This window comes from Pinus tabuliformis, chromosome J, assembly GCF_031772625.1.
Source record: "Pinus tabuliformis cultivar Carrire ecotype Pingquan chromosome J, CPIR1, whole genome shotgun sequence".
NCBI lineage: Eukaryota > Viridiplantae > Streptophyta > Pinopsida > Pinales > Pinaceae > Pinus > Pinus tabuliformis.
Window position 1 is genome coordinate 1,425,288,761 of NC_142295.1, and position 11,275 is coordinate 1,425,300,035.

An 11,275-nucleotide genomic window follows, 5' to 3' on the forward strand; every position below is an offset into this window, starting at 1 on the left:
ATTTCCAAAGTGTTTCTTTGTATTTTATATGTTATTTACATATATATCATGTTAACACTTGAGTTTAATTTAATTCCTAACCTTCATCTTTATAGGTTTTATAAGCACTGGTCTACTAATCACCATTGCTGGAGGTAAGTCCTCTTTTATTCCGCATACAAATAGGTTTTTTTTTTTTTTTTTTTTTTTTTTTTTTTTTTTTTTTTTTTTAATATTGATCCACCTTAACTACGGATATACAAAGTTTCGAGAGGGATCGAATCCCCTTTCAATCCAAAATAGGTTTTCACCTCAAGAGATTTGATCCCTCTTAACGCTTGGTAGATATGGAGTTAATATGGATCTAGGCTAATGTTTTAATGAATGGAAATATTGTATTTGAATTATAAATATTTTTTATATGCATGATATTGTTTTTGAGCTTAAGTTTCTATTTTTTATTTTTCTAGTAAGTAATAAAAAATCCAAACAAAAAAAGATTTTAATCCAATAATTCTTCTTATCATACCTTTGCATATGAAAACAATAACTTGGAGGAAGTGTCCTCATAGAAATATATCACAATGTTGGAATTATAGCATTGGGATGGAAACAACTAAAAAAGTGGAACTTTAGATATGGAATAAGAAACAATATGTCTTTGATATTATTCATTTTCATGTTATGTTATGGATGCAAAGTTTAAAGTTGTAGTGTATCTAGAGAGTTATGGAGAATATTAAAACATATCGAAAAAAAGTCATAACATATAATCTCAAAATTATAGGAAATACACCTTATCTTTTCCTCCTCATAAAACAAAGTCCTTTCCCCTATTGAAAAGACAACTATGACCATGCATTTAATCTATAACAAGAAGTTAAACAACATGGAAAATGAGAGGTTTGCTAAAGTGTTTCAATCTCTAGACAAAACCACCTTTGTCTCAAGACATGATGTCATAACAATGCATAGCCTTGGCTAAACCATCATGGAATAAAGGAATAGATCATTTTAGAAAATAAGGATAGTATTATTAAAAAATGCGGTGTGACAAAGACATAGAGGGAAAAAGAAAACTAAAATATTATAAAAAGGTGATTAAGCATAATCTAGAAGACAAAAATTATCTTCATTCTAATGCGTGCAAAGAAGAAATAAACATTACTAAAATAACTTTCATGAGTTACATAGCAAAACTAGGTATTGTTCAATTCCTAAAAAGCCTTGTAATAAAAGCTATGGAAGTGTTTATCATCACATTAGTGGAAAGGTTAAATATTAAAACCCATTTCTTTTAAAATATCTAATATATTATAATATTATATTATATTTTCAAAATATTTAACTTTTAATCCATTCCAAATATGGTGATCGTGGAACATTTCTTTTATGCTCTTTGAGATCAAAAATAAAAGTTTAAAGACTTCCAAATAATCTATTACTTCTCAAGGTTCAATAGATCAATTTGGTTTATGTTCTCAATATCTTCAATAATTTAATAAAGGAATTGATGAATTAATTCTTAGTCTAATTCAAATGTCTATTGTATATAAGAAAATAAAAAATATTAATACTTAGAGTAGAGACAAGTTTGGTTTATGTTCTCAATATCTTCAATAATTTAATAAGGGAATTGATTAATTAATTCTTAGTCTAATTCAAATGTCTATTGTATATAAGAAAATAAAAGACATTAATACTTAGAGTAGACTTCATTTTATACCTCACAATATATCATTTTAAAAATATATTAAATACTTCAATATCTATTTTAGACTAGATTTCTTTTATATAAATTATATATGTGAAAAATTATCAGCTCAGTGAGAACTATTTTACCTATCCAATTTTAAAGGACGTGGATAATCCTTTTAATGTTTAAAAGAGAGTGGATACATGTTATTTAAAAATTATTATTGATGATTTTATTTATTAGTAATTTGAAAATTTAATGTTATGGTTTATATAATACTTCATAACAAGGTGATATTCCATTTAGTTGTACTTTGTAGGCCTAATTAATATTAATAATTAATAAGATATTTTATTATTATTGTTATTATTTTTTACAATTTGGTGAATAGGTAACAACTGAGGGATAATTTGGGCAAGACCCATGATAAAATTAGAATGACTACCACTATTCACCTCAATATTATTGAGCCTCCTTGTTTATAGGAATCACTCATCCCAATTTCAACTTGTTCAAAATTTTGTCACACAAATTAACATGTCTATGGAAAATAAAACCTAGGTGAAAAAAGAATTAAACCTACTATATGCCCCTCCATGATAAATATGCCCCACTTCACATCCCTCCTCGCTCCCATCTGTTGGCTCGTTACATTTTATCTAGTCGGTTGTGCAGTCATGAAACTGGTTGTTTCATTTTCATGTGATCATCAAGGGGTATGAATGTGGGCTCTACAATGGATATTTTGGTAGTGTATGGGCAATCATGGCAGACTCATGCAAGTGAAAGCCGATAGAGTCGTCAATCTTCTCGGGAAGTCACCTTTCAATTTTTCTTAATATGCAGGATATGTAACAAAGAATAAAGAGACTAGAAGGGATCTATTTTATTGGTTCTTTGAAGCTACTCAAAACATATCACAGAAGCCTATTGTTCTCTAGCTCACTAGAGATACATCAACTACTTCTATTTTAGTTAATATTTCATTACCTTTTCTGTGGCTTGTTGATGGCGACATTGTAATATATTAATTAAGTAAAGATAAAATTTATCTATACTAGTATAGATTTATATTAACAATGGATCAAGAAAGTATGAAGATGAATCAAATTTCTCAAGGTGTAAAATTCTTTTAAGTATAAAACTAATATATATATATATATATATATATATATATATATATATATATATATATATATATATATATTTGAAGAGATTTGATCTTTTGTATATATAATTTTTCATTATTTCAACTGTATTTTTGAGTGAATAAATGGATTCAATGACTTGAAAATCTCTTTGGGCACTTGGATTGTGTATACTACACAACTTAAACTTAAAACTCTAACAAATATTTACTGTGTTTTGGACTCAATTGACTGAAAATATAAAATAGTAATATTACTTGAAATGTTTTAACCATCTTTTCAAAATTTTCAAACCATATATAATATATACATAACTGAGATTGAAACATTCTATTAAGAATTCTACACAAATCTTACAATTGAGCACTGTGATCAATCTCGGAGGCTCTGCAATCTGAACTACAGTTTTGCGTTAGGGTTTTGTCTCTGGTCACCATGGCGGGACACAGAGGAGGGAGTTTTGTTCCCTCCTACAGTTAAGTGGTTGCAGACAGAAGCAAGGGAGTTGGATCGCATCACTTCAAGAAACCAATGGAGGTGGCAATAGAGGCTATTAACACAGAAAAACTAGAAAATATCAGACCTCATGGACAAGAGGAGAATCATGAGGAAGCTAGTAGGGAGAATAGGATAGAGGTTAGCAGTCAGAAAGCTGCTCCTATAAGTACAACAGGGGTATGTAAACCCAAGTCAACCATTATTCCTCAGGTCGTTTTAAGTGACCCAGCGCTACAGGTGCACAAAGATCACATGGCAAAATATTCGGTTATCTACAAATTTATGGGGATTTGGCCGACGGAGAAGGCTTTGCAAGCATGGATAAGGAATCACTGGAAACCAAAGGGGGGAATAAACCTTCACCTTGGGTCCAAGGGCTTCTTCATGGTAGTGTTCAAAAGCTTAGAGGATAAAGACAAAGTGTTCGAGGGAGGACCCTATTTTTACGCTGCTGAAGGCCTTTACATGCGACCATGGGTGATGAACTTTGTCCCAAAATGAGAAACATTCACAACGGTACGGTATGGATAAGACTTTACTCCATTCCTTTAGATTATTGGCTGCCGGAGTCTCTAAAGGCTATCAACAACAAGCTAGGGCATTTTATAAAGATCTCAGATGCTACTCTAAGAGGCAAATACACTTCCTTCACCCAGATATGTGTGGAAATGGACTTATTGGGGGAACTTTCGGATGCAATCATTTTAGAAGTGTATGACAAAGAATGGGTGCAGGTGGTGGACTACGAACACGTCCCATTTAGGTGCTGTAAGTTCCATGAACACGGGCACCTATATAGGGACTTCCCATTGAACAAACTAGAGAGCAACATGAAAAACATTACAAGCAAAGATCCCGAGGGTTTTACTAAGGTTGGGGGTAAAGGAAAAGGAGGAAAGTGGTACCAAAAGAAAATTAATGAGGATGGACAACCGAGCCACAATAGTTTCAAGATCTTAGAAGAAGAAGGTGGAAATAACAGGACAAACTAGGAATCAGAGAATAATCCCACTAAGAAGGAAAGGGATGCTAACATGGAGGATATACTAGAGAAAAACCAACAAAAGGATGATCTGCCGAGCATTATGGAGCTCAGTAGGGACCATGAGATGACCCCAAGTGAGGCTGGAACGGAGGACCATGAACTGCATGAGATTCTAGAGAGGGAGAATTTAGATCTAGAAAAGTTTTTGGAGCAGGGAATCAACAAAGGGGTAGACTCTCTACCAAAAGAGGAGTTTGATAGGGTTCAACAGCTCTTCCTATGGAGATCACAATCGAAGGGTTCAGGAGTCAAAAGAAACCATGATAGCCAAGAGAATAGAGGGGTGAAAATGATGGAGGATACATTGATGCTTTATTCCAAGAACCCGGGTAGGAAAAGAGGAAGAAAAAGACAGAATGGGTTGCTGACCGAATGTGGGAAACTTATGATTAACTTAGGTAAGATGAGATATCTTACCAACAATATATACAAATGGTGGATGGAGGATATCCCCATTCAAGGCACTAAAATGGTCATTTTACAATAGAGACTTAAACACATCAAATCCAGGCTTAAATATTGGAACAAAAAGATTTTGGTAATATTTTTAAATCCAAAAGATAAGTTGAGTAGAAACTCCAAGGGATTAATCAGATCATCATCACAGAAGATTTCAATGAGGAATGGAAAACTCAAGTTGACTCTCTTGAAAACGAATGGGAAGATCGGTGCATGTAAGAGGATATTTTCTGGAGATAGAAATTGAGGGTGTAGTGGATTAGAGAAGGTGAAAGAAACATAAAGCTTTTTCATAAATCAACCTTGGATCATAGGTCACATAACAGAATTTCAAAACTTAAAGATTCTCAAGGGAAAGAGCTCATCTCTCACAAATAAATGGAATTTGTCTTAGTTCAACACTTCCTTAGCATAGTAGAGGAGCCTGTCATCGACAGATCCCAGTTCATTAACAATTTCACAAAATACATCCCTAAGATTGTAACCAAGGAAGACAAGCACAATCTTAACATGCTAGTTTCTGAAGAGTAGGTCAATGAAGTTATCAATGAGATGCAAAATAGGAAAGCTCCTGGCCCAGATTGCTTCAACGTAGACTTCTTCAAAGCTTGCTAGAAAATAGTCGAACAAGATATCCTTGATGTTGTGGAAGAATCTAGAAGATCCAAAATGGTTTTGAAGGCTCTTAATGCCTCTTTCATAGATTTGATTCCAAAGTAGGAAAAAGCTATGACACCGGACAAATTCAGACCCATAGCTTTATGTAATGTGGTGTACAAAATTATTTCGAAAGTGATCGCTAACAGACTCAAGCCCATTCTTCCAGCTCTTGTCTCAAAGGAACAAACTGGTTTTGTGGAAGGAAGATAGATTCTCGATAACATCATACAAGCTCATGAGGTGGTACACTCTCTTAAGAGCAATAAGCAAGCAGGTATGATCATACATCTTGACCTAGCAAAAGCTTATGATAAACTAAGCTTCTCTTACATCAGGGCAGTGCTAAGAGATTATGGCTTCAACCACAACTGGATAAGATGGGTTATGGCCCTTGTATCCATGTCTAGTTTTTCCATCCTGCTTAACGGCTCTCCCTCTAGAACATTTATGCCTTCTAGGGGTCTCACACAAGGGGATCCGCTCTCCCCCTTCCTCTTTGTTCTCATGATGGAAGGGCTAGGCAGAGCGATCAAAATGGAAAATGTTGAAGGAATAATCCAAGGTCTGAAACTTACCCTGAATGGTTCTACTTCTACTCATCAACAATTTGTGGATGACACAATGATACAGGGTATTCCCATGGTCAAGGAAGCCAGAGCATTTAAACAAATCCTGAACAACTTTGCTATGGCTGCTGGTACAGAGGTAAGCCTTGACAAATTAAAGGTTTTCTTTTTTAACACTAACATTGCTATTCAGAGGAACCTCACCATAATTCTATGGTTTCAAAGGGATCAGTTACCTTCCAAGTACCTTGGAATGCCTCTTACGACAAACCTATGAGCAAGGGAGTGTGGGAGCTGGTAACTAATAAACTTCAAGACAAGGTCAGGAAATGGACATGCGGGTCTTTGAATTTGGTAGGGCTTCGTGTGCTTGCAAAGGCTTTCCTGTAGGCTATTCCCATTTTCATGTTTTCAGCTCTTCCTGCTCCTAAAGGAGTTATGCAACAAATCAGGAGTATTCAATGAGATTTTCTTTGGGGAAAAAGGGAAGAGAAAAAGAAGTGGGCTTTGGTAGCTTGGGACAAGCTTTGCAAAACTAAGCCCCATGGTGGTTTGGGGCTTCATGACCCTGAAACCCTTAGCAGAGTTTTGGGAGCCAAACTTTGGTGGAGGTGGCTTAAGGAATCGGTAACCTCTTGGGCCAAGCTTTGGAAATAGAAATATGAAAATAGTTGGTAGGAGAGTGATCATATCTGAATGTCAGGGCTCATCAACGGTTCCCACATTTGGAACCTTGCTTGGGAGAATAGAGCCATTGTCCAGCAGCATAGTTTCTAGGAGATCTGAGCTGGGAACCTGGCATGGTTTTGGGAGGATAACTGGAAGCAGGAACCAAATTCGTTTAGGTAAGAACTAACCTCTCTCAATAATGACACTAACAATAAAGGTTTACTTATGATAAGTGACTTCTGGGATCAGGTAAGGAACAATGGTCAATGGAGAATATGGAAGGATCTGGGTTATAGTGAAGAGAGTCCTTTGAAGGCCCAGGTGGTTTCTCTTGCTCTTGACTTGGAACAGAGGAAGATTTTGGTGTCAACCTCATCTGACCAACTGAGGTGGGGAAGAAAAAATGATGGCACCTTTAACCTCAAAGAAGCTAAATGAATGGCCTTAAGGTTTGATTATCAAAACCCTGATCAGGTATGGAAGGACCTTTGGCAGAACCTACATTGGATGAAAATAAAGTTGTTTATGTGGTTGGTTCAACAAAAGAAAATCCTAACTTGGGAGAATCTTCTGAAAAGGGGATTTGTTGTCCCATCCAAACGCCATCTATGTGGCTTACAGGAGGAGACGATGGAACACTTACTCAACCTCTGCCCATTAACCTCTACCTTGCGGGATTGGGTGGCCTCATTTTTTAGGAAAACTGTCAGGGACAAACTCAGCATCACCAACATGTTGAAGAATTGGAGGAAAGAATTCTCAGGCAATGAAATCATCAAAAAATCTTGGACTCTGGTTCTAGGCCTTATTATCCGAGATGTCTAGAAAGAATGAAATGGCAGGATTTTCAAGAACAAAACAGGCTTGACCTAGAACATCATTGCACAAATATTAAGACAACTCAAAGACACAGTTGGAGCCCTTATATGGAAACTTCTTGAGAACCCTCCTTTGCCCTAGGATGCTCACATACTTCTGTAGTTGTGTCTCCATTTGCTAGTTCCCTAGGGCATAAACAAGGGTGTGAGCTAAACAACTGCTGGTAAAGATATCTGGCAGCCTCCTCCTCATGGTTTTTTGAAAATCAATATAGATGGAGCCTCTAAGGGCAACCCAGGGATGGCTGGATTTGGGGGGGTCATAAGAGATGAGTAGGGCTGCATAAAGGATATCTTTCGTAGTCATTTGGGGACTTCCACTAATAACATGGTAGAGCTCATGGCCTTAGAGCAGTGCCTAGACATATTGATCGAGTCAAATTTACACAATGCCATCATTGAAGCAGACTTTGAATTGGTCATTAAGGCGGCCAAGAAGATAGTAATGGAACGGCACCAGGGAAAGTATCGAAACATTCGAGGCTATCACAGGTCTTTCAGTGTATTCTTTCCCACTTGCGAACCCTGAGAACTGTCAGCTTTGTTCATGTGCGAAGAAAATCCAATATGTTAGCTGATTGTCTGGTGAATGAAGGAGTGATTTGTAAGGAAAGTTATATTAGGTACGCTTGGGATTCGACACCCTCGGGTAAATTGTGTGATGATTATCAACTACAGGCGACCAAAGACATGGAGCACTTCCAGATAATGAGTAATGAGCAGGAGGAAGACTAGTGGACGTAGGAGAGAGCGGAAGTAGGAGTCAAATCTAACCATCGATCCCATAAAGAATGCTTAAGTCAGAGCTAACTATAGGGGAGGAGTACATGGTAAACAGTGGGCTAGTTGAAGGGTCACCGACCATAGGTTTTGATGGCCTTCATTATCAAATGGCTATCGGGATGGAAAATGATCAAAGGTTAAGTCTACAAGCAGACCCAAAGATTTATAGATCAGTGGTTTCTAATCTTTATCGGATTCGTAAAGTGGGTAAAGTTCACGCTAGTTTCCGATCCGACATCATTGAGGACCGTTGGATCAAAAGGGGCTTTATGTATGGATATCGGGTTTTAAAAGTGATCGGAGGTTAAGTCTTAGAACGGACCCGAATTTTTATAGACCAATGGCTTATAATCCTTATTAGATCCATGAAGCAGGTAAGAGTCGCGCATGTTTCCGAGGTGATATCATTAAGGACTAGCGGATCATACAAGATCTTGATCGAAAGGATATCGGGTTTCAAAATGGGAGGAGGTTAAGTCCAAGAATGGACCTGAAGTTTTATACATTAATAGTTTATTTTCTCTGTCGGCTCCATAAAGCAGGTAAGGGTCGCGTAAGTTTCTGATGCGATTTCTTTAAGGACCGTCGGATCATTGGGGTTCTTATCAAATGGCGATTGGGTTGTATAATGGTTGGAGGTTTATGTGTAGGGTTTTGGGTTTTTTTGACCTTGTTGATTGTTAATCATCAACGGATCTGTCTCTTGTTGGTCTTTACACTTGTAAAGACGTGTACCATATGCAATCTTTATTTCGGGTAATTGAAGGCTCCACTCTTACTTGACCAAAAAAAGAAGAAAACATTCTATTAATATGGGCATTGAATTATTTTATTTATCGACCTTGTCCACATTTTTTTTGTTATTAATATATTTTTAAGTACACCCCAATATGTCTTTCTTAGCCGCTGTTGCAGCTGTTGTTTTCCCCGTTTCTCCCTTTGTGGCATTACTTGTTCCCGCAACTTTGCCAGATGGGGTGAGACAATCGCTCGACCATTTGCTTATGACCCCCATAATATCATCCTCCGTGACCAAATATGGCAATGTGCCATGTTCCTGCAACATGCTTCTTTGTGCGTATGGATAGATTGTGAAAATATGCCTTGAAATCTTCAATATTTGTGTGTTGCGCATGTAGGTTGGGTGACAACCGTGGCCGTTAGTTGATCACCATCCACAACTCTGAATCGAAAAATACACAAAATATCCTTATTTCAATGATTTGGTCAGAATCCATCATCACCCACATCGAGGTGAATTTTTCATCCTCTCACAAGTCTGGATCCTGCATTGGGAACTAGCTATCCTCAGGCATCCCCCATGCTACCTGCATGATCAACAGAAGTAACCATGCATAGTGGAATGCCTTTTCATCCTCCTGGGGTTCATGGAAATACTCCAGGAACTCGTGACAGAGGTACTTTTCCCAATTAAGTTGGACCCCCTAGCTGCATTGTGCACCTAAAGATACCACTGGTGCTGACACTTCAGTGGCACAACACTTCCGCATTATTTTTCCTACTAGAATCTGCATAGAAAACTGCACAGCTCTATCCGAGCCACATGACTTTTTCACCCACCTGAAGTCACTCTTCATCTGATTCATGAGCTTCTTCTCCCATGATATCCCCACAAAAGCATCTGTGGGGTTCTTTTGATGCCTTGAAAATCGTTGCACCAACATGGGGGAAAACCACTCGGTCCGGACCTTGAAGCGGTTCTTTTTCCATTTGGAATAGTGGCTCTGACTGGTTTAACTAGGTCTAGTTACCTTTTGCCAATTAGTACCGGTTTTACAATATATCTTCAACTAACAATAGCTAGGGACATAAAATCAATTCTTCTAGCTGATCAGGAAAGAAGAATGACCCTTAAGTTGTTTTTTTGGAACAACCAAACCAACCTAAAGTTTTACCTATTTAAAAAGAGGGCTTCTAAAATGCAAGATCTATGATAACACATGCAAGACTAATCCTTCAATGCAATTAAACTAACCTATCTCGATTGAAGGAAAGGGTAACCCTTCTCTCAATCGAGAGGTAACTTAACTTAAGGGGAAACGAAGCTTTATAGAATTAGAATTAAGATGGAGGAATTAGATCAAGGAGATAGCTCACAAGATTTGATTCCTCATTAACATAAATACTAACAATTAAACACTTAGTAAATAGTTACAAAATATATCCAATTCCTTATTTATCATATGCATAGGAATTACAAAGATTCATGATGAATTACTGATTAGGTCAAATAGGACATCATGTATGCAAGCAAACAATTATTATCCTAAATAGAAGATAGCTTTCCAATCTAAGATTATAACTATCTATTCCTATGCAAACTTCAACTCTCATATTATATCTAAAATTAGGCCCGTAAAATTGTCTAAGAAGACTTTTAAATGAATTAACACTGAAGATTCAACAATAGTGCATGAATCCAATTATTAACTCATACATTCAAAATATAAATTGAAAGACTAAAATAAGAATTTATTTCAGTTAAATCTTGTAAACAATAGTGTTAAACATCATTAACTGAAATGATCCTTTATTAATAAATGAAATCAAATTACAAATCCTCACAGAACGACAGTAGTGCACAATCCTTTGGAGTCTATAATCAATCTCTGCTTGTAGAAAATGTCTCCTCCTTTCAGCAGTAGTGCATGATAAACAAGAGCTTCTCCACCAACAAATATAATCCACAGTTATAGTATTACAAGCTTCTCTTCCAAGATTCAGGACCTATCATTCTACTAAAAAGACTAAGAGGTACAATAGTGCAAGCCTCCAAAGCTTTCTCTTTCGAATTCTAGACTTGAATCTCATACAAAAAGTAATATTAAATCGTAGAAAAATAATTGAATCTATTGTGTAGATTGTTGAGGGCA